This window comes from Ovis aries, chromosome 24 (assembly GCF_016772045.2).
Source record: "Ovis aries strain OAR_USU_Benz2616 breed Rambouillet chromosome 24, ARS-UI_Ramb_v3.0, whole genome shotgun sequence".
Taxonomy (NCBI): Eukaryota; Metazoa; Chordata; class Mammalia; order Artiodactyla; family Bovidae; genus Ovis; species Ovis aries.
This window is the reverse complement of record NC_056077.1, coordinates 38,919,623-38,947,596: the sequence shown is the minus strand read 5'-3', so window position 1 is coordinate 38,947,596 and position 27,974 is coordinate 38,919,623. Positions and strand designations below refer to the sequence as shown.

The following is a 27,974-nucleotide window of genomic DNA, read 5'->3' as shown; positions in this document are numbered from 1 at the left end:
ACCTGGACCCTAACACGGAAGGGTTGTGGCCAAGCGGTGGGTCCAGGGCTGAGCAAATATATGAACCAGCTTCTAGTGCTCCTGCCAACAGGTCCACGACAACCCCTCAAGCTGCCTCATGCTGCAGTGGATAAGCAGAGCCAGGATCGGAGTTCCTGACAAGCACCTACCTGGTACCTACCTAGTGTATATGTAGTGAAGAAATTGCCCCCTCCACCTGCAGCAGATCTTCCCCTACAGCTCTTGGAGAGACCCACTCCTGCCAACGGCCCAATTTGGACTTGCAGCCTGCGGAACTGTCAGACAATTCATTTCTGCTGTTTAAGCCTGCTGGTTTGGCATACTTTGTGACACAGCCCTAGAACACTGCCACAACCAGGATTTTATTGTTGTTGTTTTTGCCTTGTTTTTACTTTGGCTGTGCTGGGTCTTCATTGCAGCTCTATGGGGCCTTTAGTTGTGGCACGAGGGCTGGAAGTTTGCCAGGCTCAAGCTGAGAGCACTCAACTGCACCACTGTTGATATCATCTATGATGTCATGGGGGTGGCAGCCATCAACATTGCAGCCCACAGACTGGGCAATCCCCAGGATCTCTTTAATGGTTCCAGAGAGTTTTCTAGCTAGAGATCGATGATGCATCTGCCTGGCAATGGTGACCATCTCATTAAAACCGATGTTTCCACTGTATCTAGTGTTTTTCTGCTTCTTCCTGTCTCTTGGCAGTTCCTTGAGGGCTTCAGAAGTTCCTAAGAAGTAGAAGGTACCACTCAATCTGGGCTTGTCTGCTCTGAATGATCAGTTTCACTGTATCCTCAGACCCTTCCAATCACCAGTTGCCTTGGTGATGTCATCACCAGCCTCTTTTGCAGACAGACCCTGGGGCCAGTCTTGGGGGCCAGGGCAGACATGGTACCTACCTCCCCTCTGTGCACCTCATTATATGACTCTGATCTTGTTGGTGTTGAATTTAGGCGGCATGGTGGAGGCAGATGGTGTCAAAACAACGTGGATTTCTGATGACCCAAGGAAGCAGCTCTTTGCCTCCTCCAAGCTGAAAATGTTGTCAAGTCTTTTCACAGAAGACAAATTACTGTTATCTTAAACATGTATGCAATGTATTCTATCTCCTGAGCTATATAAACAGATGACGTTCATCTCATTTACACAAATAGTGGTTCCCTTGTGATGCACAGCACAGCCTGCTTTTTTTTTTTGGCCAGTCCCACAGCATGCCAGATCTTAATTCCTCCAGGAGGGACTGAACCTGAGCCCCCTATGTTTGGAGGGCAGAGCCCACCAGGGAAGTCCCACAGCCTGCTTTCATGGTTATTCAACAATAAAACTGTTTCGTTTATTTCTACATCTGGGAAGAGGATTTTCTGGATTGGCAGAAGATTTTATTTTTAATTTTACCCATACCAGCTTTGGAGAAGTAACTGGTCGAGAACATGGTTACATGATTTCACCCCCAAAATAGTGATAAATCATTATCCTTATGATTCTATTTTTGAAAAATGACATTTTTATCTAACATAAACAATATCCTGTTAAAAAGGTAAGCTTGCAGGTATCCGTTTTCTTTTTTCAATTTGTATGTCCCTGGTGGTGCAGAGGTTAAAGCGTCTGCTTGCAGTGTGGGAGACCTGGGTTCAATCCCTGGGTTGGGAAGATCCCCTGGAGAAGGAAATGGCAATCCACTCCAGTATTCTTGCCTGGAGAATCCCATGGACGGAGGAGTTTGGTGGGCTACAGTCCACGGGTGGCACAGTCCGACATGACTGAGCGACTTGACTCTCACTTTCACTTTCTGATTTTTCTACTGTTTTTAATGCATTGATTGTGTAATCTAGAAAAGCTACAATTTCTATTCTCTTTTCCTTCCTTGGAGAAACCATATGCCCATGATTGAACATTTATTATCATGGCTAAACATTTATTATATCCTAGCATTTTAATGAAACATAGTATTTCAACAGTTAAAACTGGACATGGAACAGACTGGTTCCAAACAGGGAAAGGAGTATGTCAAGGTTGTATATTGTCACCCTGCTTATTTAACTTATATGCAGAGTATATCATGTGAAATGCTGGGCTGGATTAAGCACAAGCTGGAATCAAGGTTGCTGGAAGAAACATCAATAACCTCAGATACGCAGATGACCCCAGCCTTATAGCAGAAAGTGAAAAAGAACTAAACAGCCTCTTGATGAAAGTGAAAGAGGAGAGTGAAAAAGTTGGCTTAAAAGTCAACATTCAGAAAACTAAGATCATGGCATCTAGTCCCATCACTTCATGGCAAATAGATGGGGAAACAATGGAAACAGTGACAGACTTTATTTTGGAGGGCTCCAAAATCACTGCAGACGGTGACTGCAGCCATGAAATTAAAAGACACTTGCTCCTTGGAAAAAAGCTATGATCAACATAGACAGCATATTAAAAAGCAGAGACATTACTTTACCAACAAAGATCGGTCGAATAAAAAGTATGGTTTTTCCAGTAGTCATGTATGGATGTGAGAGTTGGACTATAATGAAAGCTGAGCACTGAAGAATTGATGCTTTTGAACTGTGGTGTTGGAGAAGACTTGAGAGTCCCTTGGACTGCAAGAAGATCCAACCAGTCAATCCTAGGGAAAATCAGTCCTGAATATTCATTGGAAAGACTGCTGCTGAAGCTGAAACTCCAATACGTTGACCACCTGATGCAAAGAACTGATTCATTGGAAAAGACCCTGATGCAGGAAAGATTGAAGGCAGGAGGAGGAGGGGACGACAGAGGATGAGATGCTGCTGCTGCTGCTGCTGCTAAGTGTCTTCCGTCATATCTGACTCTGTGTGACCCCATAGATGGCAGCCCACCGGGCTTCTCTGTCCCTGGGATTCTCCAGGCAAGAATATTGGAGTGTGTTGCCATTTCCTTCTCCCGAGGATGAGATGATTGGATGGCATCACCGACTCGATGGACATGAGTTTGAGCAAGCTCCGGAAGTTGGTGACGGACAGGGAAGCCTCGCATGCTACAGTCTGTGGGGTGGCAAAGAGTCAGACATGACTGAGCTACTGAACTGAACTGAACTGCTAGTATTTCAGTTAAGGAAATGGCAACCTACTCCAGTATTCTTGCCTGGAGAATCCCATAGACAGACATGACTTGGCCACTAAACCACCACCACCACCAAACAGGATACACTCCTTCCCCTCTCTGGTTTGTCGGAGATCCTCAGATCTAACCTAAAATACCTCTGGGCAGGGAAAGGACCAGGGATCCAGGAGGCAATCACACAGGACCCCACCTGAGGCCATATGTTTCCTTGACTCCTAACAGGAGTTAACAAATGGGATATTGATTCCCTGGTTCAGAGGGTGCATCCTCTCAGCACAGCATTGCTTCCTCTCCAGATGAGGTGGAGACATTTACAAGGTTCCCTAACTTCATGGCGCGGAGACTTCTGGGAAATAGAGTCTTGCTATCTGTCCGGCTCCCAGGGGCGGGCCCCGGTGCCCAGACTTCCGGCGTCCTCCTGCGCTGGGGCTCTGCGGTCTGTGTGCGTGTTCGCGCACGCGCAGCGGCGCTTTTGCTCCCTGTCGCTGGCCAGGTCACCGCTCGCCCTCGTTCCCAGGCTTTGGCCTCCGGCTGGCGGGGATTCCAGGGCCTGCGGGACTGGAACGCCGTCTGGCAGGGCTGGCATCCAGCGGACGCGGGCTGTGCACGCGAGGGTTCTCGCGGGCCGGGCGGAGGCTGGAGCCGAGACCCCGGATCTCGAGCCCCGGAGCCCTCGGGCTGGGTCGGAGAGGCCGGGCGAGCGGCGGCGACGGCTAAGGCGCGGCGGGGCCCGGTCCCGACCGTCTGCAGCGCACGACACGGTGACGCCTCGGGAACGACGCTGGCCTGAAGGGAACTTGTCCCGTAGGCCCAGAGCTGGCTCCTCGGGCCCAGAGGCCTCGGGAGGCGGAGAGGAGGGACTCGGCGAGAGTAGCGCTCCGCAGGAGCAGCCCCCGGCCGGAGCCTGGGGAGCCCGGAGCCGGTCAGCGAGTCTCGAAGAGGTAGGTGGTGCGTCTGCGGTCTCCAGGCGGCTGTTGATCCTACGCCCCTCGGAGAGCAAGGCTTGGGGAGCCCGCTCCGGACCCCATGAGAGAGCGACTGAGAAGATTTGACTGCTTTACCGGGGTCGAGAGGCCGGGCTAGAGGGCAGGGCCGGCTGCTCCGCTGGGGCTCCCTTGGGGCTTGTGAGTTCTGGGTGTCCTGGGGCAGTGGGGGCCCCAGGCTTGGCCCGGACGTGCCGCGTCCACCCCTCCCTCCATCCCCGAGGCCCCTCCTCCTCTTTCTCTCGCCTTCTTGCGATCCTGCACGTGTCTCTCAAGGCTCATCAGCACTTGGTTCTGTAATCTAAGCCTCCGCTGACACGCCACGCCCCCTTCCTCCGCGGGTTAGTTAGTGCGGGATGAGTCTTCGAGGCGTCTGTCCCGCTGCCTCAGTTGAGGGAGGAGGTGACTGGGCCTGAGAAGGGAGGTGACTTGTCCCAGGTCATTGGGTCTGCAGGTGGGATCGTTAGCAAGATCAGACTCCAGGGGAAAGTGCTCTGTCAGTTTCTTAATAAGAGATCTTTTTTGAGCATTGCGTTTCAGTTCAGTTCAGTCGCTCAGTCGTGTCCGACTCTTTCAAACCGCATGAATCGCAGCACGCCAGGCACCCCTGTCCATCACCAACTCCCGGAGTTCACTCAGACTCACGTCCATCGAGTCAGTGATGCCATCCAGCCATCTCATCCTCTGTCGTCCCCTTTTCCTCCTGCCCCCAATCCCTCCCAGCATCATAGTCTTTTCCAGTGAGTCAACTCTTCGCATGAGGTAGCCAAAGTACTGGAGTTTCAGCTTTAGCATCGTTCCTTCCAAAGAAATCCCAGGGCTGATCTTCAGAATGGACTGGTTGGATCTCCTTGCAGTCCAAGGGACTCTCAAGAGTCTTCTCCAACACCACAGTTCAAAAGCATCAGTTCTTCGGCGCTCAGCCTTCTTCACAGTCCAACTCTCACATCCATATATGACCACAGGAAAAACCATAGCCTTGACTAGACGGACCTTAGTCGGCAAAGTAATGCGTTTAAGTTTGTACAAATAAGTGAAAGACTGAGCCTCGCCTGAGTGTATCGCGTTACTCAGAGCATCCTGTGGATTTTCTGATCTTAACAGAATTAGTAAGAAAACTGTAATTGTTTATTGTTACTATTTTATATTTAATGATGGAGGTTTATTTTAGTAGGATTCGATGTTCATCCACTGATGAAAAAGTGTTTTCCCGCAGTAAGGTAATCATGTGGGAGTTACAGGCCTGTGAGTGTGTCCTCAGTCTCTGTTCTTCTAAGCCCTGCTGGAAAGTGGAAGGGAGTGTTTCCCACAAGTGTCTAGTGAAGTGCTGGGCAGGGCTCGTTCACACTAGCTCTTCTTGGGTCGCCTCACTACCTGCGTTTCCTCCTTCAGGTCCACCTCTGCTTTCACAGTCCTGCAGGTTATTCCGAGAGCAGCGGAAAATGAATCAATCTCTGGTGAGTTTTGCTGTTTACTTATTTACTCCCTACTCCGTTCGTAGGCTTCCCTCCTGGCTCAGATTGTAATAAATCTGCCTGTAATGTAGGAGACCCGGGTTTGATCCTTGGGTCAAGAAGATCCCCTGGAGAAGGGAATGGCAAACCACTCCAGTGTTCATGCCTGGAGAATTCCATAGATAGAGGAGCCTGGATTGACTCCAGAGAGCAGCTAGCACTTTCACTGATTTGTAATAACGCTTTAGGAGGCCCAATAGTTCAGAATTTAAAATGGAAAAGTAGGAATAGGTAAAAGATAGGGTTAGACAAAGCATAGAGAGCAGGTCAGCACCAAGTGTTTCTGGCAAGTTCTATGTGTAGATTCCAGGATCCTCCAGAGGTCTTAAAGTCACAGAACAAGCCTTGAGTTCTTGACATTCATTGCAAAAAGTGACAAACACCATCTATTGCTTGCCTTTCATTGTTCTTTCCAAACACTTATCCTTGGGTGATAAAGGTTTTCTTGATGTAATATGTGGTGGAGAATGGATGAGGGAATCAAGTCAGGGGGACTTGGGGCTCCAGCTGGATGGCAGTCTGGCAAGGGGGAGGCCTCAGTGAGTTCCCACTGCTGCTGGTCCTGGGCCCCAGTACGTAGTGCATGTCCATGCCCTTGGGTTTTTTTCTCAGTCATGAGTGAGGTTGAGAATATTTTCATAGGTTTAGAAGCTGTTTCTTCTTTTTAATTAATAGACTTTTTAGAACAGTTTTAGGTTTATGGGGAAATTGAGCTGACAGTACAGAGTTCCCGATAACTGTCCCTCTTGGTTTCCTCCATTGTCATCATCTCACACTGGTGCGGTGCATCCTCTCAACTGTTGATACCTTATTATCACCTGGAGTCTGTAGTTTATATTAGGGGTCACTCTGTATTCAGGTCTTGACAAATGTGTAGTGAATGACCTTCAGCCTCCAAAGAAGTACAGTATAGAACTGCTTTGCCACCAGAAACAACCCAAGACACCTCCTGTTTGTCTTGCTCTCTGCCCCCAGCCCCCAACAGCTGCTCATCTTATTACCGTCAGTGTATTTTTGTCTTTTACAGAATGTCACGTAGTTGGAATCGTACAGTATGTGGTCTTTTCAGACTGGTGTCTTTTTCTTTTTGTATGAAGGGCCTGTTCATGTCCACAGTCCATCTTCCTGTCTCAGCACTGATTTGGTTTGCTTGTCTTATTGACTAACAGAGTAGCCTTAAGTGTTTATAAATGTTTCCAGTTGGAGTCATGTTAGTGAACATTGTTTTCCAAGTTTTTTTGTCTTTTTACTTGATTTTCCAGCAATAGCATATAATTCTTTAATTTTTTTCATTTTGAGAGGTTGAATACTATTCATTTTTTAAAATTTCTCAAAACCACAAGATTCTTAGTCTTATCCATACAACTGAATAAGAGCACCCTCCTTGGTCACTACTGAAGTACAACTTCTTTCAAGGAGGTGGGTGGAGGTGGGGAGAGAGGAATTCATTGGCCTTGTGCTTCTCTTCTGGCTCTTGCTTTCTCTTTCTGGTTCTGGGCACTGCATCGGCCACTCTCTTGCACTTGGTGAAGACTTTTAATGTGTGGACCCCCCAGTCCTCAGGGGGCAGACGCAGGTATGTCTGGTGATGTCTAGTTGGAGTATGGGCTGAGTTCTGGAAGATTTGCTGTTGCTCTCAGACAGGCTTCTCCAGGCTAGACCAGGGCAGTGCTGTACATATCCTCTGTCTGTCTTGGGCAGTGACTCCTTCTACTGGTGTGTCTCATCAGCAGCAGGGCACCCTCAGCCTTCCCAGGCCTGCAAAGTCTGGGTCCCAGTCATCTTGGCATGTAGAGGTTGGGGTCAGGGGACAGGAGCCATTCTGCATCTTCAATTGTTCCACATGAATAACTTTGATTTTCAGTCAACATCAGGAGTTCATCATTGTCTCTGATAGACCCTGAACTCGACGAGGTCGTTTCCTTAACCTCTTCCTAACCCCTCCTGTCTCCATGTTCTGTTGAGACCTGCTGCTGTTGGTGCTAAGTCACTTCAGTTCAGTTCAGTCGCTCAGTCACGTCCAACTCTGCGACCCCATGAATCGCAGCACACCAGGCCTCCCGGCCCATCACCAACTCCCGGAGTTCACTTAGACTCACATCCATCGAGTCAGTGATGCCATCCAGCCATCTCATCCTCTGTCAACGCCTTCTCCTCCTGCCCCCAATCCCTCATCAGAGTCTTTTCCAATGAGTCAACTTTTCACATGAGGTGGCCAGAGTACTGGAGTTTCAGCTTTAGCATCATTCTTTCCAAAGAAATCCCAGGGCTGATCTCCTTCAGAATGGACTGGTTGGATCTCCTTGCAGTCCAAGGAACTCTCAAGAGTCTTCTCCAACACCACAGTTCAAAAGCATCAATTCTTCAGCACTCAGCTTTCTTCACAGTCCAACTCTCACATCCATACTTGACCACAGGAAAAACCATAGCCTTGACTAGACGGACCTTTGTTGGCGAAGTAATGTCTCTGCTTTTCAACATGATATCTAGGTTGGTCATAGTTGTTCTTCCAAGGAGTAAACATCTTTGAATTTCATGGCTGCAGTCACCATCTGCAGTGATTTTGGAGCCCCCCAAAATAAAGTCTGACACTGTGTCCACTGTTTCCCCATCTATTTGCCATCAAGTGATGGGACCAGATGCCATGATCTTCGTTTTCTGAATGCTGAGCTTTAAGCCAACATTTTCACTCTCCACTTTCACTTCCATCAAGAGGCTTTTCAGTTCCTCTTCAGTTTCTGCCATAAGGGTGGTGTCATCTGCATATCTGAGGTTATTGATATTTCTCCCTGCAATCTTGATTCCAGCCTGTGCTTCTTCCAGCCCAGCGTTTCTCATGATGGACTCTGCATATAAGTGAAATAAGCAGGGTGACAATAGACAGCCTTGACGTACTCCTTTTCCTATTTGGAACCAGTCTGTTGTTCCATGTCCAGTTCTAACTGTTGCTTCCTGACCTGCATATAGGTTTTTCAAGAGGCAGGTCAGGTGGTCTGGTATTCCCATCTCTTGAAGAATTTTCCAGTTTATTGTGAGCTACATAGTCAAAGGCTTTGGCATAGTCAATAAAGCAGAAATAGATGGTTTTCTGGAACTCTCCTGCTTTTTCCATGATCCATCGGATGTTGGCAATTTGATCTCTGCTTCCTCTGCCTTTTCTAAAACCAGCTTGAACATCAGGGAGTTCACGGTTCACGTATTGCTGAAGCCTGGCTTGGAGAATTTTGAGCATTACTTTACTAGCGTGTGAGATGAGTACAATTGTGTGGTAGTTTGAGCATTCTTTGGCATTGCCTTTCTTTGGGATTGGAATGAAAACTGACCTTTGCCAGTCCTGTGGCCACTGCTGAGTTTTCCAAATGTGCTGGCATATTGAGTGCAGCACTTTCACAGCATCATCTTCCAGGATTTGAAATAGCTCCACTGGAATTCCATCACCTTCACTAGCTTTGTTTGTAGTGACGCTTTCTAAGGCCCGCTTGACTTCACATTCCAGGATGTCTGGCTCTAGATGAGTGATCACACCATCGTGATGATCTTGGTCGTGAAGATCTTTTTTGTACAGTTCTTCTGTGTATTCTTGCCACCTCTTCTTCATATCTTCTGCTTCTGTTAGGTCCAGACCATTTCTGTCCTTTATCGAGCCCATCTTTGCATGAAATGTTCCCTTGGTATCTCTAATTTTCTTGAAGAGATCTCTAGTCTTTCCCATTCTGTTGTTTGCCTCTATTTCTTTGCATTGATCACTGAGGAAGGCTTTCTTATCTCTTCTTGCTATTCTTTGGAACTCTGTATTCAGATGCTTATATCTTTCCTTTTCTCCTTTGCTTTTGCCTCTCTTCTTTTCACCGCTATTTGTAAAGCCTCCCCAGACAGCCATTTTGCTTTTTTGCATTTCTTTTCCGTGGGGATGGTCTTGATCCCTGTCTCCTGTACAATGTCACGAACCTCATTCCATAGTTCATCAGGCACTCTATCTATGAGATCTAGTCCCTTAAATCTATTTCTCACTTCCACTGTTTAATCATAAGGGATTTGATTTAGGTCATACCTGAATCGTCTAGTGGTTTTCCCTATTTTCTTCAATTTCAGTCTGAATTTGATAATAAGGAGTTCATGATTTGAGCCACAGTCAGCTCCTGGTCTTGTTTTTTTTTTTTTTTGACTGTATAGAGGTTCTCCTTCTTTGGCTGCAAAGAATATAATCAATCTGATTTTGGTGTTGACCATCTGGTGATGTTCAACTGGTGTAGTCTTCTCTTGTGTTGTTGGAAGAGGGTGTTTGCTATGACCAGTGCATTTTCTTGGCAAAACTCTATTAGTCTTTGCCCTGCTTCATTCCGCATTCCAAGTCCAAATTTGCCTGTTACTCCAGGTGTTTCTTGACTTCCTACTTTTGCATTCCAGTCCTCTATAATGAAAAGGACATCTTTTTTGGGTGTTAGTTCTAAAAGGTCTTGTAGGTCTTCATAGAACCATTTAACTTCAACTTCTTCAGCATTATTGGTTGGGGCATAGACTTGGATTACTGTGATATTGAATGGTTTGCCTTGGAAACGAACAGAGATCATTCTGTTGTTTTTGAGATTGCATCCAAGTACTGCATTTCGGACTGTTTTGTTGACCATGATGGCTACTCCGTTTCTTCTACAGGATTCCTGCCCGCAGTAGTAGATGTAATGGTCACCTGAGTTAAATTCAGCCATTCCAGTCCATTTTAGTTTGCTGATTCCTAGAATGTTGACGTTCACTCTTGCCATCTCCTGTTTGACCACTTCCAATTTGCCTTGATTCATGGACCTGACATTCCAGGTTCCTATGCAATATTGCTCTTTACAGCATCAGATCTTGCTTCTATCACCAGTCACATCCACAACTCGGTATTGTTTTTGCTTTGGCTTCATCCCTTCATTCTTTCTGGAGTTATTTCTCCACTGATGTCCAGTAGCATATTGGGCACCTACTGACCTGGGGAGTTTCTCTTTCAGTATCCCATCATTTTGCCTTTCATGGGATTCTCAAGGCAAGAATACTGAAGTGGTTTGTCATTCCCTTCTCCAGTGGACCACATTCTGTCAGACCTCTCCACCATGAACCGCCCATCTTGGGTGGCCCCACAGGGCATGGCTTAGTTTCATTGAGTTAGACAAGGCTGTGGTCCTAGTGTGATTAGATTGACTAGTTTTCTGTGATTATGGTTTCAGTGTGTCTGCCCTCTGATGCCCTCTTGCAACACCTACCGTCTTACTTGGGTTTCTGTTACCTTGGACGTGGGGTGTCTCTTCATGGCTGCTCCAGGAAAGTGCAGCCGCTGCTCCTTACCTTGGACGAGGAGTATCTCCTCGCCACCGCCCCTCCTGACCTTGACATGGATTAGCTCCTCTAAATCGCTTCAGTCGTGTCTGACTCTGTGCAACCCCATAGACAGCAGCCCACCAGGCTCCCCTGTCCCTGGGATTTCCAGGCAAGAGTACTGGAGTGGGTTGCCATTGCCTTCTCTGTCTGTTGAGAGTACCTGAACCTTATTGGTTTTAATACACTGGCACTGTTTTATAATCTTTTCTGGGCAATTGCATAAATTTAACAGACCCATTACGTTTAGTTATTTAAGTTTACTTCTATGTTTTCTGATTCATTCTGATTTGCAGAGTGATGAGATACACAGTAGATAATCAACAATAATAGCGGGTATTGAAAAGTGTGTTATGTCCAAAGAACTGTGTTAAGTGCTTTCCATGAAAGAGCCTGTTTGGTACTGATCTGTATCATGTGACAGGCACCATTATTGTCTTTATTCTAGAGGTGATGGTACAGGAGGAAACAGGCTGTAATGACTGTGTGAGTGTGAGTGTTTGTGAATTTACTCAGAAGATCCGCACTCACAGGTCTGGGTGTGGCAGTTTCCAGTTCTGTTGTGTGCTTTGTGCCCCTCATCAGGAGTAAGTGAGCTCCGTCCCTGGAAGGTGTTGGGGGATGAAGGGATTCCAAGTCCCTGGCTGGGCATTAGGGCAGGACGAAATAAGCTGTTTCCAGTAGCTCGAGGAGCAGGCCAGGGTCAGGTCGAGGCAGGCTTATCTCTGTAGTAAGATATGGAACTGGGATGTGCTGCCTGGCTTGCTCATCGCCTTGGTAACTGTGGTGAATACTACAGCTCGGTTCCTTCTGTGAGTTGTAGGAGGAGGTCAGGGCAGGAACAGAAGAGATGCTTGGGCTGGTGATAAACATTGGGAAATCTTGAAGTACAGAAGGTTATTAATGCCTGGAGAATACCCATGGACAGAGGAACCTGGGAGTCTACAGTCCATGGGGTCGCAAAGAGTTGGACACGACTGAGTGACTAAGCACAGCGTGCCACAGCACAGGTTATTAAAGCCATGAGACAAGATTAGATCACCATCAAAGCCAAGGGTACAAGAAAAGAACTGAGCCCCAGGGCCCTATGATGACCTGAGGATGACTCAGAGGAGAGCAGGGGCCAGTGAAGGAGCGACTGGGGAGGACAAAGGAGAACCAACCAACATTATTAATGTTCTGGAAGCAGAATGAAGGAGCGCAGTGCATCTTGGGTTTGCACACTGCCCTCAGGCCTGTGCTTCTCGAGGGCACAGGCTCTGTCTGCTGGTCTCGTCCTCAGGACTCTTGCTGGCTCACAGTGTAAGGCTGTATTTTCTTTTTTTCCTGTACATTGAGCAAACTCATGGCAGTGTATTATATTTATTTTCCTTCCGTAAGGCCCATAATATAGAAAAGATACACAGTGTAAACTTGACCAGTGAGCTGGGTGAGCTCTTGTCCCTGTGTATCTGCTCCATGTCACCCAGTTCCCACTACGGTGCCATTACAGGGGTCAGTGTCATTCAGGGACGTGGCCGTGGACTTCACACAGGAGGAGTGGCAGCACCTAGACCCTGAGCAGAAGACGACCTACAGGGACGTGATGCTGGAGAACTACAGCCACTTCATCTCTGTGGGTGAGGAGAGAGATAAACTAGATTTCCCTCTGACTTAGCGATTTTAACTTTGAACTTGTGGGCTTCCCAGGCGGCACAGTGGTAAAAGAATCCACCTGCCAATGCAGGAGATGTAAGAGATTCAGGTTCGATCTTACAAAACTGAATTGGGTTGGGAAGATCCCCTGGTGTAGAAAATGGAAACCCACTGCAGTATTCTTGCTTGGAAAATCCCATGGACAGAGGAACCTGGCAATCTGCAGTCCATGGGGTTGCCTAGAGTCAGCTGACCAAGCATACACACACACAGACACACACACTTTAACTTTGAACTTGACAGAACAACTGGAATCATCTGGGGTACCAGGGTATGTGGTCTCTACCTCTGGGTAGGTTCTGATTCTGGCACAGCACCAATGGCACTTCTCTCCTGTAGCTCGTAAGCCAGCCTTTTGCTTACATGACAAATCTGGAAGCCCAGCAGCCAAGTTCAAGTTCTCTCTTGTATCTGTTAACAGGGTGTCACATTATCAAACCGGAAGTCATCACCAAATTGGAGCAAGGAGAAGAGCCGTGGGTGGTGGAAGGAGAATTCCTGCTTCAGAGTCACTCAGGTGTGTGTGGGGGGTGGTGGCAGTAAGGAGGGTGATCACTCAGGAGTGTTTTTCGCGGGAGCTTTTTAATGGTGCCAAACCTGAGAAGTGACTGAAGAGAGTTGTTCTTGCACTCCGACAACTCGAATCTTACTCCCTAAGGCTTTTTCCTTTCCCGCAGCAGCTTGTGTTGGTAGAGCTTCCCACTCTGGCTTCTGCTCTGAATCAAAACCTGCTTGCTTCCTTCCTCCTCTCAAACCTCAGAACTTCTTATGGCATTTTGTTGGCAGGCATATATATAGTCTGTCATTAGAGAATAACTCCGGACTCTCCATGTTCTCATTAGTTTCCTTCTTCTTTCCCGTGAAATGCCTCAGGCTTGTTTCTATCCCTGGCTTCACTTCTCACTTCTCTTTCTTTGAAGTCAGAGTTCACAGCCCCATCCTGTGCATAAACCAGTGAAATCAGTTCACCTGTGCTGTCCTAATCACGGCACTGGTCATTCCTGCTGGAGTTTGGTGACAGCATCACAGGGTCTCCCTATTCCGCCTGATGCTCACTTTCATCTTGTCTCTTACTTTCTGTTCTGTCGGCAGTATCTTGAATCATGTTGTGTCTGAGCAGGTGCTCAGTCAAGTAGGAGACAGAGAAATGAGTCCTGATTCATTTACCACCTCCACCCTGCCCCCTCCAGAAACATCCCTGAAGGGTCTGCCTCACCCTCTGGTGGTTTATTCCCCAAGCTCTTCAGAAGGTCTGAAGAGTATTTAAGGTATTTATATAAGGTATTTATTTAAGGTATTTAAGTATTTATAATCTCAGGTATTTAAGGCTTTTATGTGTTTCATGCTGCTCTGTCTACCTGTTCCTGGTTCATTGTTTCCTGAGAGCTGTAGGTGCTCCTCCATTCTCTTTGGATCTGCAAGATGTGTTCCCCTGACTTTTGAATCCATCTTATCAATAGTCTCATAGGATGAGCCTACAGTCATTCTCTGTTGATTCCTAAAGGCAGTTTAAATTCCTCTTCCTTTCAGAATCATGCAATATTGTCCCTATGTTGCCCAGAAATTTTAATTTTGTATTGTTTCCTGAAACTCTGGCTAAACTTCATTTGATCCACACTTCTAAAGTCTCTTCCGTTTCACTGAGGTGTGGGTTATTTGTCCAGATTACACATTCTATAAGTCTGAACTCAAGTTTTCCCTTTCAGCTCTAATACCAGTCTCTTCCTTCCCTCGACTTTAACTCCATCTCAAGGTGATGCTTTAGGAGAAACATCTAGGTATGAACAAGAAGTCTGTTGACTGTGTTTTTTACTTGGGTTTCTCCACCCACCCTCCTCAAGTTTTGATAGATTCTGAGGAAACCTATCTTTTCTCAGGTTTTTGCCTCAGGAAAGATAGATTTTGAGTAGATCAAAGGCTGGAAGTCAGGCAAATTTAGTAAAACAACAGGAGCAGAGACTTGCAATTGAATATAAGCTGGGGCATATTGGTACCAAACCATCTCAGTGTAAGTGGTAGCACCTTGGAGTCTGCTCTGTGTCTCCCCACAATATGAAGCGACTTGGTGTGAAATGGAGACCTCTTGCACAGTCCTCCTGGTCCTTGTGCAGCAGCTAAACTCATTGCTCCCCTGTCAGTTGACCTGTTTGCTGTGAGCCCTTTCATATCTAAGAATCAGGCATTTATCCAACATCCTCTATCTTCAGATCATTGCTCCACGTTTTTACCTTCTGTACCCAGTTTTGAACAAAATTTTGAAATATTAATGTGTGCATGTACTCAGTCATGTCTGACTCTTTGCAGACGTGGACTGTAGCCTACCAGGCTCCTTTGTCCATGGCATTTCCCAGGTAAGTGTACTGGAGTGGGTTGCCATTTCCTCCTCCAGGGCATCTTTCTGACCCAGGGATCAGACCTGTATTTCCTGCACTGCAGGTGGATTCTTTATCACTTGTTTTTATCAGCTTTCTTCACCGCTGGAGATCATGGAGCTTGTGTGTGTGCATGTGCAAGTTTATTCCAAACCAAAATAAGGGGGGAAAATACACTTGGAATGGTTTTCAACTGTCCAAGAAGCTAGCACCTGTGCCACAATGAAATGCTTGTGTACAAGTCACATGTCATTTCTTACCTAGGAAGTTGCATAAAAATTGGTTAATCTTGCCTCTTTTTAGAAGTCTGGAAAGTTCATGATCTGATGGAGGGAAGCCAGGAAAATGAAGACAAACATTCAAGGCAAACTGAATCCATTAACATCAAAACCCTGCCTGAAGGGAGAGGTAATGGTCTTGGTAAGACTTGTAATGTGCAAACAAGCCCTGTTCCTTCAAGAAAAAGATCCTATCAGTGTGATTCATGTGAAAAGAGTCTAAAGTCTATTTCAGAATATATTAGTAGTGATGGCAGCTATGCAAGAATGAAACCTGATGAATGTAGTGCTTGTGGGAGATCACTTCTCCATGTGAAGCTTGAAAAAACTCATCTCGGAGATAAACCTTATGAATTTAACCAAAACAGGGAAGCTTATGCTCTAAATGGAGAAAGTATTTATCAGAACATTCACATTTTGGAGAAACCCTTTGAATATATCGAATGCCAGAAAGCCTTTCAGAAGGATACAGTGTTTGTTAACCATATAGAGGAGAAGCCCTACAAGTGGAATGAATCTGAAATAGCCTTTCTCCAAATGTCAAACCTCAGTGTGCACCCAACAACTCATTTGGAAATGAAACCCTATGAGTGCAATGCATGTGGGAAATCCTTCTGTAAAAAGTCCAAGTTTATTATCCACCAGAGGACTCACACAGGAGAGAAACCTTATGAATGTAATCAGTGTGGGAAATCCTTCTGCCAGAAGGGCACCCTCACTGTCCATCAGCGAACACACACAGGGGAGAAGCCCTATGAATGTACTGAATGCGGGAAAACCTTCTACCAGAAGTTACACCTCATTCAACACCAGAGAACTCACTCAGGAGAGAAGCCCTATGAATGTAGCTACTGTGGAAAAGCCTTTTGCCAGAAGACACACCTCACACAGCACCAGAGAACACATTCGGGAGAGAGACCCTATGTTTGTCATGACTGTGGAAAAACCTTCTCCCAGAAGTCAGCCCTTAATGACCACCAGAAAATTCACACAGGTGTGAAACTCTACAAGTGCAACGAGTGTGGGAAGTGCTTCTGCCGCAAGTCTACCCTCACCACACACCAGAGGACACACACGGGAGAGAAGCCCTATGAGTGCAACGAGTGTGGAAAGTTCTTCTCTCGGCTGTCATATCTCACTGTGCATTACAGAACTCATTCAGGAGAGAAGCCCTATGAATGTAACGAGTGTGGGAAAACCTTCTACCTTAACTCAGCCCTCATGAGACATCAGAGAGTCCACACAGGAGAGAAGCCCTATGAGTGCAATGAGTGTGGAAAGTTATTCTCCCAGTTGTCGTACCTCACCATACATCACAGAACTCACTCAGGAGTGAAGCCCTACGAATGTAATGAATGTGGGAAGACCTTCTACCAGAATTCTGCCCTTTGTAGACACCGGAGGATACATAAAGGAGAGAAGCCCTATGAATGTTACATATGTGGGAAGTTCTTCTCGCAAATGTCATACCTCACGATACATCACAGAATTCATTCAGGAGAGAAGCCCTATGAATGTAACGAATGTGGGAAAACCTTCTGCCAGAATTCAGCCCTTAACAGACACCAGAGGACACACACAGGAGAGAAAGCCTATGAGTGTTACGAATGTGGCAAATTCTTCTCTCAGATGTCGTATCTCACTATACATCATCGAATTCATTCAGGAGAGAAACCTTTTGAATGTAACGAATGTGGGAAAGCCTTCTCTCGGATGTCATACCTCACTGTACATTACAGAACTCACTCAGGAGAGAAGCCATATGAATGTACCGAATGTGGGAAAAAATTCTACCACAAATCAGCCTTCAACAGCCATCAGAGAATTCACAGGAGAGGGAACATGAATGTACTTGATGTGGGAAGGCTTCTCTGAAGTCAGATCTCTCATAACGTCACAGAACCCTCTCCATATAATGAATAGGTAACTCCTACCATCCCGAGTTGGAGAGTTCATACAGGTGGGTGTGAACAAACCTGTGAGTATTTTTCAGACTTGGAACCTGAAAGTTTGCAGGTTGGAAACCACAGCTGTAACTAGCCCACATGACATGCTGACAGGAGTAAAAAATCTATCAGTATTTAAATTGAACATAGTTTCACTATGAATTCAAACTTTTACATATCAGGGAATTCAGATAAAGGAGATACCAAGGAACGTGGAAAACATTCTGTTGAAAATTATGAAACTAAAATTTGTTTCTGATAAAATGTCAAGCTTTTGTGAAAAAGAAAGAAACCACAGAGGATGGTTGTTTTGAATAAACATGCTCCTTATGTACATAGAAGCTGTAAAATCGCTGGGTAGCTAATTAAGATGGCAGCATGGCAACATTAAGCTCACACATGAGTGGATCCTGAGGGTGTTTGGGTGTTTCTGTTTGCTTTTTAGGATGCTGCATTACAGGAGTTGTATGTTCGGCTTGAATCATGTTAGAAAAGGCATTGTATCCTTATTAGAATAATTTCTAAGGTATTTTAAATAGCACCACTATGCTAGCATCTAAATATGTATAGATAATGAACTAATATTTGAAAGATATGAAGTATACTTCTCTTTGTGCTCTTCCCTGGCATTTATAAATGGATTTTATCATTGTTAATGAATTAAGTCTTCCATAAGAAAACCAATGTTTTTAATAGTGTTTTAACTGTATCTGAATCAGCAAGAGATAAAAATCTGTGCATAAAGTAGAAAATTGCATAGATAATTTTAAATGGTTAATGCCACAAGTCTCTGTAGTAAGGGACAGCTGTAGGACTCATTGCAATCAGTATGGTTTAAAAAATGTACTTAAAATAGTCTCGTTTTGATCTATTTTTTTTCCACTTAGTTTTATATTTAGATGCCTTTGTAAGTGTAAGTGTGCAGAGCACATGTACTATGTAACCTAGAAATTAATTAACTGTATTTTTATTTGATACGGTGGTGTTTTTAAGCACCATGGTTTGTTCCTTCCTGAATGGATTGAGAGAGCAGGTTCATACGGGTTGTAGCTGGTGTTGCTGAGTGACCAACCTAGTCACTCATTCCTTGTTTTTGGCTGCCTGAGTCTGGGTATCCATTCCTCTTGATGGAACAGGGGATAAATCCTGATTAGTTTCAACCAATAATGATAATCCCTTTCTCATAGCCAGTAATTGGTTTAGAGTATTTGGAGGACCCCATTCTAGACAGGTAAAGGAAATATCTTGAGCAGGTTATTTCTGGAAAAGTTTTCTTCAAAGATTCAAGGAATCATGCCAGGTGCAGTGGGATCCTGTTCAACGTTTCCTTACCTGGCTGTGTCTTTCAACGATGGTTATAATTTGTGCATGGCAGAGCAGAAAGTCTGGAAGAACCTGGGACCTGGATGATGCTCTTGAGCTACCGAACCAGCCAGCCTTGTAGCCACTCTATCTCTGGACTGTTTCTCTTGTGAAAAACTGAATTGTAGATTGATTTAGGTTGCTTCCAGTGAAAACTAAAGATATAGAGCTTGTAGGAGTTATGTAATTGAGAAGTGGGCTTTAGGTAAATCACTTTTTTTGTGATGTTGACATAGAGATGATTTATTTTCTGTAAATTTTGGTGTAAATATTACTCAAATATTTGAGTATTAGAAAACTTGAAACAATTCAATGTGTGTGTTTTCCTCAATTTTTACATTACTGACCTAAGAACTTTTGGAGCCTGATATGATGTCAGGTATATCTTTCTTTCCCTAATGCATGATATAAATTTTGTTTAGGTTAATTTGTTATTCATGGGTCATTGCTACCGTGTTGTTGATGATATATGGGTAAGGTAAGGACTCACTTATGTTTCTTTTCCAGTGATTAGCCTGATAGCTTGTATTATTTGAGTCATCCACCCCTTTCTGCAGAGATGAGATGCTATGTTTCTCATGTGTTTCTGTCACTCATGGCTCCCGTTTTTCTTGCTCATCACTTTTCCATCAGATTTGTCTAGATGATCTTGAGTCTGCTATGTAACAGGTACTAAGATTCTGGTACAGTGTATAGTTTTATGTAGGAAGTATATATTCATAGTATACTTGTTGAAGCTTTCCCACACTAATGGGCAGTAGCTTAAGTACCCAGTATGCATTTTAAGTAAAATATTTGGAAAGCTTATAAATGATTTACCACGTTCTTTTTTCTGTTACAAAGTGCCTGATACCAAAGGGCCCATGTGTATGTGGCCCTCAACTGCCTCTTCAGTAATATGGTTGTAGAATTTCTCTATTGTTTCAGAGACACCAGTGTTTTCATACTATTACATCTCTGAAATAGTGTAACACATTCTAATTTAACTGGTGTTTTTTCTTCCTTAGAGGTACTTAAAATAATGGTTTGTCTTATATTTGATGGATGGAATGCAATATTTGAAAAGTTTTAAACTATTCCTGGCAAGACCTGCATTCACGAAAGAAGGCACCATGGGAGATGGCCCACTCATCCGGCAGCAAGGAGTGAATGTGGAATTGGGGCAGAGCGCAAATGCTTGCTCTTTATATGCACAGTGACTTCATCCTGTGGAGCGTGAGCAGATTAGGAACTCCCAGTGGATTTCCAGGGGCTAAGCCAGGGGTTGACCCCTGCCGGCACCTACAGGTGAGAGATTCTCCAAGGTTCTCACCCACCCCACCTGGCCCCAGTCATCCTAATGTTAGTGAAATGGTGGTTCATTGGTTGGCCTCTCAAAACAGGTCAAAATGAAGACCATTGTTAACACCAGGGCAATATTCCAAGACCATGGAGTGACCCTCTCTTCTTTATTCCACTGCAGTGATAATGTTTCTATCCTGGTGACTGGTATTGTTTGTATCCGACAGAAGTGTATAAAATGATACTGACCTGGACATACATTTTAAATTTAATGCTGTATCGTGCAGTAGTCCCTGTGTTTATAAACCCCTGAGAAGTTCTATACACAAGAGAATGTGTATACAGGGAGTTTGACCACAGCAAGATTTTGAGGTATCCTAGGTGACCATCACTAGAAGAGGTGGGTAAAAGGTGGATCATGCATTGGGATGGTGTCTAGCAATCAGAAATGTGTGTTCTACTTGCATGTAGCACATCCAATTAGCACTTTTAGATATGAATGGAAAAAATTAATGGAATGAGATTTCATACAAGTAAACAATGCTTATGTCAATTAAAGTTACACACACCCTTACAGAAGTTACAATGGTGAGTGCTAAAGGTCCTACCTTTATCAGTGAGTGCCTGTGGGGGAAGGGATGGAACTGGGGTTTGGCATGAAGAAAGAATGGGGTCCACACAGATACCAACACTGATAATACATGTTTTGAGCTGAGTAGTACAGTTAACATTGTGCCCAGGACTCCTCCAGAAATACTGAAGACATACACACAGGAAAATTAAAGACCCGCACTTACAGTCCTCAATAATGTTTTATTCTGTTCAGTTTTAACCAGAATTTTATGGCTCAGTTGCCTAAATGATACCTGTGCCTTTTCTGGCAGAGCTGCCCAGCCAACATCCCCCCACACCTCAGGTCAGCAGCCAATGGGTGACAACTGGTGCTCCAGGTACAGGCTCCTGAGGCAGGCAAGAATCAGACTTTATTCCCATGGAACTGGGCTGTATATCTCACCTGTTGGCCACTGTCTGTAAGAAGGGAGCAGGACTTCCCTTTGTTGTCTCCTGGGCTTAGAGCAGTCTTCCCAGATGGCTGGTGCCAAAGGCATTTAAAGGCACAAGTACTGGGGGCAGCAACCTGGGGCAGGATAATAGTCAAGGTGAGCAGCAGACATACTGAGAAGCCGGGGAAGGAAGAGGCTGGAAAACTGTGTGTGGGGATAAGAGCTTTTAAAAGCTTCCATGTGCACACTGTATGTGTGCAGGGTGGGACATGACTCAGAAAAGATGTGGAAAGTCCCTATGCACTCACCTAGCAACTCTGTAAGCTGGAAGTGAAGACTAAGGCAGAGTGGAACCAGCCTGGTCAAGCACTAGAGGCGTACCCAACACAACCAGCCTGCAAAACTAGGGGAGTGCCTTCACATTGCCTCATGTTTGACTCACATTTGACCTCTGACACATTCCCATTGATTAGTGCTTCCTTCGTTTTTGACCAAGGAGGCCCAGGCTCACCTTGCACACCCTGGGTGTGACCTAGACTGAGCTCTTTCTCCAAGGAGTTCCTTGTAGGGGCCAATGTTGGGAACTGACTTTGCTCACCACTCTGGGGGGTGTTAGTGGACAGAGCTATGAAATATGTAATTTTAAAAATGAATAATATTTTTTGATTCATATTTATCATCATAGGGAGGTCACATGAATTCTTTGATTTCTATGGTTGTCTTATCTCTTAAACTGGACGTTTTGATTCCTAGTAACTTTTATAATTTCTTTTAGCTTTCTCCTACAGTGTACACAAAATAGATTCAAATAAACAGCAATATTATCAGGAAGAAAACTGATAAGTGATTTTATAATTTTTGGCTGGCATTTTTGTCCTTAAACACTTTCATTTAAGGATGTATAGTCATAACAGAGTGCAATATTTCTTCAAAGAATTACTTCTTTTGTGTGGTCAAGTTGCCAATTTGGCATTAAGTTGATTTCAATTTCAGAATCTTTTTACTTTTCAATATGTAAATCACTCATTTGTTCAAAGTTTAAAAATTCATAAATAGGAAAAATCAAAGAAACCTTGCTTCCACCCCCTCTCTACAAATAACATTCTCAGAGACCCTCTCTCCTAATGAGCTCTCTGATGTACATGAGCTCAAGTTTTCTCCCATGAATTCTCAAAGGTATGACACATATGACTCTACACAGGAATATTTTCCACGCCTGCTGCCATTCAGGATCTCTCTTGTGTGTGAATCACTTCATATTTAGAGTTGACTTCTTGTAGAAGGATTTCCCATATTTGTTATATTCATAAGGCTTCTCCCCTATGGTGTTTGCTGGTGTACTGTGAGGGTTGACTTCATACAGAAAGGACTTCCCGCATCTCTTACATTCGTAGGGCTTCTCCCCTGTGTGGATTCTCTGATGATTAATGAGGTTTGACTTAACATAAAACCTTTTTCCACATTCATTACATTTGAAGGGGTTCTTCCCTGTGTGAGTTCTCTGATGCACAGTGAGGTATGATTTCAGAAAGGTTTCTCACATTCACTACATTTATAAGCCTTCTCTTCTGTGTGAGTCCTCTGATGCATGGTTAGGGCTGACTTAAAACAGAAACATTCAACACATTTACTACACCCATGGGGTTTCTCTCCAGTGTGTGTTCTCTGATGTTCAATGAGATGTGATTTCTGGAGGAAATTTTTACCACATTCTTCACATTGATAAGGTTTCTCCCTGTGTATGTTCACTGATGTTAAGTGTGGTGTGACTTCTGAAAGAAAGTTTTACTACATTCTTTACATTTTTAAGGTTTCTCCCATGTGTATTCTCTGGTGCTGAGGGTTGACTTCTCACATTCATTACATTCAAAGTATTTCTCTTCTGAGTGTGTCATCTGATAAACCAGTTAGGCTTGACTTCAGAGAAGGCTTTCCCACATACTTTACACACATGGGATTTCTTTCCTGTGTGATTTCTCTGATGATTATTAAGCAACTTCACATAGAATGACTTCTCGCATTCACTGCATTTAAAGGATTTCGCCCCAGTGTGAGTCCTCTGGTGTATGAGGGTTGAGTTCATACAGAAGGCTTTCCCACATTCACTATATTTGTGTGGTTTCTCCCCTGTGTGTTTTCTGATGTTTTGTGAGGTCTGACTTTTTGTAGAAGGAGTTCTCACATTCACTGCACCCATGGGGTCTCTCCCTGGTATGAGTTCTTTGATGGACAGTGAGGGTCAAATTCATAAAGGATTTGCCACACTCACTACATTCATATGGTTTCAACCCTGAGTGAATTTTATGATGTTTAGTGAGATCAGACTTCACACAGAAGGTTTTTCCACATTCATTAGTCATAACGGTACTTTGCTCTATGAGAGACTTGATGAATAATTAGGCCTGACTTAAGAGTAGAAGGATGTCCCACATTCAGTACTTTCATAGGGTTTCTTCTCTGTATGTTTCCCCTGGTGAAGGTGCAATGCTGATGTACACAGAATAGAAGGATTTTCCACATTCATCACATTTGCAGGGCTTCTCCCCTGTGTGTGTGCTCCGGTGATCAGCAAATTGTGACCTCTGTGATTAAGTTTTCCCATGTCATTGCATTTGAAAGCTTTCTCCCCTGTATGCATCTTCTGGTGTTTAGTTAGATTTGATTTCACACAGAAAAATTTCCCACAGTCCTTACACTCCTATGTTTTCTCCCCTGTGGAAATTTTCTGGTGATGGTTGAATTTTGATTTTGTGTAGGATTTCCCACAATCTTTACACTGGTAGGGCTTCTCTCATGTGTGAGTACTCTGGCTCAGCTTTAGGGCTGAGATCTCATGGAAAGATTTCTTATACTCATCACACACATGAAGCTTCTTTTGCTGGTTGGTAATGGCTGACTTCCCAGGGGGTTTTGTCACATTCACAGGTTTTCTTTCCTGCATCAGTTCTTTGCTGGATGGTGTCTTGTGCTGTTTGGAAGGTTTTCCCACATTTATTATTGTCACATGGCTCCTCTTCTTGTGTGTTTTCTGATGTTCAGTGAGGTGGGGACTCCTGGTAAAAAGATTTGCAGTGACTACATTCAGATATTTTCTCTCGTGAGTTTTATGAGGTTAAAGTAAGATGAGATTTCTTGCTGAAATTCTCACTTCCATGAGATTTGTGGGTTTTCTCTACATTAGTTTCCTGATGTTGAAAGAGGGTTGATGTCTCATGCTCATTAACTTCAGGGTGATTCTCCCTTGTGCATTTCCTGCTGGATTTGGAGAGCTAACTTATCACTGGTATCTTGCCCCTCCCTGTTCCTCATAATCCTGGGTACTCTATTCTGTTTGAGTCTTCTGTTGTGGGATGGTGGCTGCCTCACTGGAGGTGGCTGCTCTGCACTCATGACCTTCAACAGGTGGTCCTGAAGGCCAAATCTTCTGTTGCCCACAAGGGTCCTCATTATGACTCAGGGGTCTCCCATCTTGGTTATGGTTGTTGGATGCTTCCCAGGATGAGTATCCTCTTGATTATTACCAAGAAGCAACTTCCCACATGTATTAATTTCATCAGAGTCCTTATCTGAAACATTTTTATCATGCCACACTTCCCTGTCATTCACCAACTCCTGGAGCTTACTCAAACTCATGTCCATAGAGTCAGTGATGCCATCCAACCATCTCATGCTCTTCGTTCCCTTGTCCTCCTGGCCTCAATCTTTCCCAGCATCAGGCTCTTTTCCAGTGAGTCAGCTCTTTGCATCAGGTGGCCAAAGTATTGGAGCTTCAGTCTCAGCATCAGTCCTTCCAAAGAATATTCAGGACTGATCTTTAGGAGTGACTGGTTGGATCCCCTTGCAGTCCAAGGGGCTTTGAAGAGTCTTCTCCAACACCACAGTTCAAAAGCATCAACTCTTTGGCATTCAGCTTTTTTTATAATCCAACTCTCCTATCCATACATGACTACTGAAAAAACCATAGCTTTGAGTAGATGGACCTTTGTCAGCAAAGAAATATCTCTGCTTTAATTTAATATGCTCTCTAGGTTGGTCATAGCTTTTCTTCCAAGGAGCAAGTGTCTTTTAATTTCATGGCTGCAGTCACCATCTGCAGTGATTATCGAGCCCCCAAAATTAAAGTCTCACACTGTTTCCATTGTTTCCCCATCTATTTGCCGTGAAGTGATGGGACCGGATGCCATGATCTTCGTTTTCCGAATGTTGAGTTTTAAGCCAACTTTTTCACTCTCCTCTTTCACTTTCATCAAGAGGCTCTTTAGTTCTTCTTTGCTTTCTGCCATAAGGGTGGTGTCATCTGCATATTTGAGGTTATTGATATTTCTCCCAGCAATCTTGACTCCAGCTTGTGCTTCATCCAGCCCAGCATTTTGCATGATGTACCCTGCATATAAGTTAAATAAGCAGGGTGACAATATACAGCCTTGATGTACTCCTTTCCCGATTTCGAATCAGTCTGTTGTTCCATGTCCAATTCTAACTGTTGCTTCTTGACCTGCACACAGATTTGTCAGGAGGCAGGTCAGGAGCTCTAATGTTCCCATCTCTTTAAGAATTTTCCACAGTTTGTTGTGATCCACACAGTCAAAGGCTTTGGTGTAGTCAATAAAGCAGATGTTTTTCTGGAACTCTCTTGTTTTTTCGATAATCCAACAGATGCTGGCAATTTGATCTCTGGTTCCTCTGCCTTTTCTAAATCCAGCTTGAACATCTGGAAGTTCACAGTTCACATATTGTTGACGCCTGGCTTGGAGCATTTTGAGCATTACCTTGCTAGTGTGTGAGATGAGTGCAGTTGTGCGATCATTTGAACATTCTTTGGCACTGCCTTTCTTTGGGATTGGAATGAAAACTGACCTTTTCCAGTCCTGTGACCACTGCTGAGTTTTCCAAATTTGCTGGCATATTGAGTGCAGCACTTTCACAGCATCATCTTTTAGGATTTGAAATAGCCCAACTGGAATTCCATCCCCTCCACTAGCTTTTTCGTAGTGATGCTTCCTAAGGCCCATTGCGCATTCCAGGATGTCTGACTCTAGGTGAATGATCACACCACTGTGGTTATCTGGGTCATGAAGATCTTTTTTGTATAGTTCTTATGTGTGTTCTTGCCACCTCTTAACATCTCCTGTTTCTTTTAGGTCCATACCATTTCTGTCTTTTATTTTGCCCATCTTTGCATGAAATGTTCCCTTGATATCTCCAATTTTCTTGAAGAGACTCCTAGCCTTTTCTGTTCTATTTTTTCCTCTTATTTCTTTGCATTGATCACTGAGGAAGGCTTTCTTATCTCTCCTTGCTATTCTTTGGAGCTCTGCATTCAAACGGGTATCTTTCCTTTTCTCCTTTGCCTTTTGCTTCTCTTCTTTTCTCAGCTATTTGTAAGTCCTCCTCAGACAGCCATTTTGCCTTTTGCATTTCTTTTTCTTGGGGATGGTCTTGATCCCTGCCTCCTGTACAATGTCACAAACCTCTGTCCATAGTTCATCAGGCACTCTGTTTATCAGATCTAATCCCTTGAATCTATTTGTCACTTCCACTGTATAATCATAAGGGATTTGATTTAGGTCATACCTGAATGGTCTAGTGATTTTCCCTACTTTCTTCAATTTAAGTCTGAATTTGGCAATAAGGAGTTCATGATCTGAGCCACAGTCAGCTCCCAGTCTTGTTTTTGCTGACTGTATAGATCTTTATCTTTCGCTGCAAAGAATATAATCAGTCTCATTTTGGTATTCACCATCTGGTGATGTGTAATCTTCTCTTGTGTTTTTGGAAGAGGGTGTTTGCTATGACCAGTGAGTTCTCTTCACAAAACTCAGTTAGCCTTTGCCCTGCTTCATTCTGTATTCCAAAGGCAAATTTGACTGTTATTCCAGGTATCTCTTGATTTCCTACTTTTGCATTCCAGTCCCCTATAATGAAAAGGACATCTTTTTTGGGTGTTAGTTCTAAAAGGTCTTGTAGGTCTTCATAGAACTGTTCAAATTCAGCTTCTTCAGCATTATTGGTTGGGGCATAGACTTGGATTCATGTGATATTGAATGGTTTGCCTTGGAAGCAAACAGAGATCATTCTGTCCACCCGGGATGATGGGATGAGATTTAGCACTTTCCTGTAGCTCAAATGGTAAAGAATCTGTCTGCAATGCAGGAGATCAGGGTTCAATCCCTCGGTTGGGAAGATCCTCTGGAGAAGGTTATAGCAATCCACTCCAGAATTCTTGCCTGGAGAATCTCATGGATAGAGGAGTCTGGCAGGCTATCTCAGTGGGGTTGCAAACAGCTGGACACGACTGAGCGGCCTTTGTCTATAAGGTCATAAATAAGAAAAGTTAGGTGTACTTGAGAAAAGCTAACATATTTCTTATGTACATATAATTTATTACATCAGTGATTCTCACTTTATAGTCCCAAGCGCCTAGATGAAATCCTGAGCATGTATTTTCTCTTTTGATCAGAAAAAGGAAAAATAGAAAACATTTGCTACATTGGAAAAGGGAGCATAAAACTATAATGAACACACATAGATTTGCTGTTTTGCAAAGACCATCAGAACTTAAAAGAAGAAACTAAAGCTGAGGGAAACACACAGATAACTGGGTGATTACCCCAACAAAAACCATGAATAGGGACTAGAACAAGGAATATGAGTGTACATGGATGTCAGACGACATAGCAGAGGAAATCTTAGGTATGGGATAAAACATTGTATGTATTCAGATACAGCCCACTACCTATAAGCCAATGGGAAAATAAGGCATAGTACTTGTTCAAGATATCCTTACAAAAATACATGATAAAATATTTTTTTTAATATTCACCCCAATCACAAGTCACAGTCTGACAGGTTTTTACACTCAGTAGTCTGCTTTTCAGCTTTGCTTCCACAAAAATTTAGAAGTCCTCCAGGAAATGTATCTCCCTTTCCCTCCCACTCTGCTTCTCTCTCTCCCAACTCCTTTCCTCATATACTTTGAAAAAATGATGCCTCTTAAACTCCATTTTCTCCAACACTGAAGTAGTTACTGCCTATATTTTTTTATTAACACACTATGGAAAGGACTAACTTTATCCAATAG

At 44.1% G+C, this 27,974-nt stretch overlaps 1 long non-coding RNA gene and 1 pseudogene across 1 annotated transcript in view; both read right to left on the bottom strand.

The window, feature by feature from the left end:
* Window positions 1-442: 442 nt before the first annotated feature.
* Window positions 443-991, bottom strand: LOC101107158 (large ribosomal subunit protein uL11-like; annotated as a pseudogene).
* Window positions 992-6,885: 5,894 nt separating this feature from the next.
* LOC105610122 (uncharacterized) overlaps window positions 6,886-27,974 on the bottom strand; it is a 29,757-nt gene continuing 8,668 nt past the window's right edge. The window contains exons 5-6 of the long non-coding RNA XR_009598335.1: window positions 11,931-27,203; window positions 6,886-11,889 (exon numbers count right to left, since the gene is read on the bottom strand). This is a non-coding gene — a long non-coding RNA (uncharacterized LOC105610122). The remainder of the gene's footprint in view (window positions 11,890-11,930; window positions 27,204-27,974) is intronic.